The sequence below is a fragment of the Callorhinus ursinus genome, unplaced genomic scaffold (genome assembly GCF_003265705.2).
Source record: "Callorhinus ursinus isolate GAN/ISIS: 27379988/994484 unplaced genomic scaffold, GSC_fseal_2.0 scaffold76, whole genome shotgun sequence".
NCBI lineage: Eukaryota > Metazoa > Chordata > Mammalia > Carnivora > Otariidae > Callorhinus > Callorhinus ursinus.
The window spans coordinates 3,068,272-3,072,299 of record NW_027397138.1 but is presented as its reverse complement, the minus strand read 5'-3'; the positions used below and the strand labels follow the sequence as shown (position 1 = coordinate 3,072,299).

The 4,028-nt window shown below is 53.1% G+C and overlaps 1 pseudogene; it reads right to left on the bottom strand.

Moving 5' to 3' along the window:
* Positions 1 to 769: 769 nt before the first annotated feature.
* LOC112840392 (elongation factor 1-alpha, oocyte form-like) lies at positions 770 to 3,106 on the bottom strand (annotated as a pseudogene).
* Between the last annotated feature and the right edge of the window lie 922 nt (positions 3,107 to 4,028).

Below are 4,028 nucleotides of genomic sequence, written 5' to 3'. Positions count from 1 at the left end.
AGTCCATGGGGTGAGAAGAGCATCCAACATGTGGTTAAGTGCTGGTATGTGATAAATGGACAAGGAACACATCACCAGCAGACCTTGGGGACCTAACTCCCAGTGTATGTTGAATGAGCATATAATTTAGCTTAGGGTCCATGAAGTGTTTTCCTGTTCCACGTAAAAGTTAGGGAACAAAGGCCACAGTTCTATCTGTTCACTCCTCACCCTCCAGGCATATTATTAATCAGACCTAGACTACCATGTTGGGCAACAGCTTGAGCCCAAGCTTCCGAGTGAGCTGCTTGGAGTTACCACCCCACTCTTGGCTGAGTGATCTTGACCTGTACTGTCCTATCAGGGCCTGGGTAATAGAGCACCTAGCAGCACAAGCCACACAGTCATGTTGGGGGATGAACCCACTGGCACTACTGAGATCCTGTCCTACGCCATTGTAGGTGTACTTATCACGTGCCAGAACAGTTCAGCTTCCCCAGAGGAAGGACAGGCCAGAAGTGACTAAAGTTTGAGGGAAATGAGAAAGGATGGGATAGAGCCATGGCTGAGAATGAGGTAGGAGACCCTGAATCATCTTCACAGCCCGGAGCATAGACGCTTTGAAGCCAATGGGCCTTAAATTATAGTTCATTAGCATACCTAGAGGTTCCCTGTTCACCTCTTTGGAAGAAATAAGTAACCAGGACAGTGACGTTAGTTTATTAATCTTATTCAGTAAATACATAAAGTTTTGTTTTTCTAGTGGAAGACTGCTGTAGAAACTGCATGCTTACTTCTTGCTGGCCTTTACTGCTGACTTGGTGACCTTGCCAGCCGTAGGTGACTTCTTATCCACCACCTTAATAACTCCCACGGCCACTGTTTGTCTCATGTCCTGCACGGCAAAGCCGCCTGGAAGAGGGAGAAAGGAGGTTTCTGGCAAGTGGTACAGAAGGAAATGTTCCTTAGCCTGTGCCTCGCCCAAAGGAGCTAATGCTTTCTTCCCGTGACTCAGGAGCCACCCCTGGCTTACCTAGAGATGGGTACTCCGAGGTTTCTACACACCTGGCCTTGCCGGGGACCATCTGCACAAAGGCTGTGTCATCGGACTTCAGGGCCTTGGGGTTGTCCTCTAGCTTCTTGCCTGAGCGCCGGTCCATCTTTTCCCTCAGCTCAGTGAACTTGCAGGCGATGTGAGCTGTGTGGCAGTCCAGTACGGGGCTATAGCCAGCGTGGATCTGCCCAGGGCGATTTAAGACAATCACCTGTGCTAGAAAGCTGGCAGCCTCCATGGGGGAGGGGTCGTTCTTGCTGTCTCCCATCACGAATCCACAGCGAATGTCCTTTATGGACACGTTCTTCACATTGAAGCCCACGTTGTCACCGGGTAGGGCCTCATGATGCATCTCCACAGATTTGACCTCTGTGGTAAAGGCAGAGGTGACCACCATCCTAGGCTTCAGGAAGCCCCTCTCCACACCGCCCACAGGCATGGTGCCAATGCCTGTCGGAGAGAAGTCAGAGTTGTTCCCCCACACCCCCCCCCCAGCCTCCAGAACTGACTTCTCAGAAGGTCCCTTGGTTCTGCATTTAAGGACAAAGGGCCACCTACAGAACCGGTATGAAGCACCGAATGGATCGGGATCTATCTAATAAACGACCTATTGCATAAGTTGGAAATGCTGGGTGCTTTTGCACTTTGAATCCTAGCTCAGAAGCTGTGGATTCCAAGTCAGGATTCGAACCCTGGCCGTCACACACCAGAGCTCCTTCCTAACTTTTCCTCATTCCGGAGTGAACAGTCTCCCCTCCCTTCCCCCCACCCCCAGCCCTGTCACCTCCAATCCTGTACACATTCTGCACAGGGAGCCTCGGGGGCTTGTTGACTGGGCGAGTTGACAGGAGGATGGCGTCCAGACCTTCCAGCAGAATCACCACGGTGGCGTTTCCCTCCTTGCCCTCCACCTTCCAGCCCATGAACCAGGGCATCTGTGGGGATGCAGAGCACAGGTGATTCTGGGGCACGGTTCATGGCATGCCCCGTCCAGGACCCACGGCACCCGCCCACCCAGCCCGCACTCATTGCTGCTGGGCTCCAGCATGTTGTTGCTATGCCAGACTGAGATGGGCACAAACGCCACGTAGGCCGGCTTGTAGCCGATCTTGATGTAGGCGCTCACTTCCTTGGTGATCTCCTGGAAGCGCGTGACGCTGTAGGTGGGCTCGGTGGAGTCCATCTTGTTGACCACCACGATGAGCTGCTTCACGCCCAGCGTGTGGGCCAGCAGCAGGTGCTCGCGGGTCTGCCCGTTCTTGGAGATGCCGGCTTGGAACTCGCCCACGCTGCCCGCCACCAGGAGCATGGCGCAGTTGGCCTACGGGCCGGACGAGCAGCTGGGGCACAGGGCCTCAGACAGGCCCTCCAGCCGGCCAGCACTTGAGGCAGGCCCAGATCCCCTGGTAAAGCTGAGGAGCCCGCCCCAGAAACTTACAAAGACTGCCCATGGGGACTCACGGAGGCCCCACCGCCCAGCCCCACAGGTCCTGCCTCCCAGTGAAACTCTCCTCTAGTCCCACAAATGAGCTTCTAGTCCTTCCTGGAGCCCAGGGAGGCCCCTGGGGGCAGACTGCTTTACCTGGGACGTGCCAGTGATCATGTTCTTGATGAAGTCCCTGTGGCCTGGGGCATCGATGATATAGTATTCGCCAGTCTCAAACTTCTACAGGGAGATGTCGATGGTGATGCCACGCTCTCTCTCTGACTTCAGCTTGTCAAGCACCCAGGCATATTTGAAGGAGCCCTTGCCCACCCGGGGGGGGGGTTAAGGGGTAGAGTGCACAGATGGCAAGTAGACAAATTACAGCCAACTTCAGCGGACTTTGACCTGCAGCGTGCACCTTGCTTTCTGCACTCTGCAACTAGACCTACCCCGAAACGGGCCGGACCCCAACCCCTGCCACTCCCAGCCACAGTGGGTGCCTTACCTCAACTGCCTCCTTCTTGAACTTCAATGGTTCTCTTATTGGTACCCCCACACTTGTAGATGAGGTGCCCGGTGGTGGTAGAATTGCTGGAGTCCACATGGCCGATGACAACAATAGTGATATGGGTCTTCTCTTTGCCCATGGCTGAAGCTTCTCAAGTCACTGCTGGACAGACAGTGGGAGTGGGTGAGGCCAAAGCATTCCAAGCCTGCCTCCTTCCTTTATTTCCCTCCAACACTGCTTGGGTAGAGCACCCCTTTCCACCTCAGTGCCTAGCCCAGAGTCCAGGACATGGCAGGCATAAGCTGACAAGTAACACTGACGCACCTAGGCTCACACACTGGGACTGGTGGGTATTCTGCAAAATGGGGAAAGGGAAGATTTTGATGTGGATATGCTCACTGTCTAAGACCTGGTGGATGTTTCCAAGCAATCCTAGGATTGTTCATCCTTCCTCCTATGTGGGCCTTCCCCAGAACACCAAGTCTCAACCAATCTCTACCCTTCCAATCCCCCCTCCCTCTGGCTCACTTCTAGTGCAAGAGACCCTGACGCTCTGTAGTTTGCAGCCAGTGCCCTTAAAGCCTCACCTTAAAGAAAAAGAGGCAAACTTGATCCAAGGACCAGTGAGAACAACAGCAGCTATTAAGACAGAGAACGTCTTGCCTCTTGCTTTTATAAAGCTAGCTCTGGACCCTCCTTCTGGTTCCCACCAAATCTGGAACCAGAGCTAACTGGTTAGAAAATGCCACTCCTTAACCCCAGGCCCAATTTGGGAGACTTCTATCTTGATTGATCTATCTTGATTGATTGGGTGTTTGGATGAAGAGAGGGTGTGTGAGGCTCACTAACACTTTTTTAAGTAGACTTGCTGGATGTGTGGAGTGGGAGGAGGGAGGGACTGGATATGAGAAAAAAGAAAATATAGAATACATATGCATAGTACCAGACTTTGTGCTGGTGCTCCCTCAAGACTAAGGTGCAGAGTGGTCATGGCCATTCATTCATTCATTCAGCATTTATTGAGGAGTGTATAGCACCCAACACTATGCAGGAGGATGAGG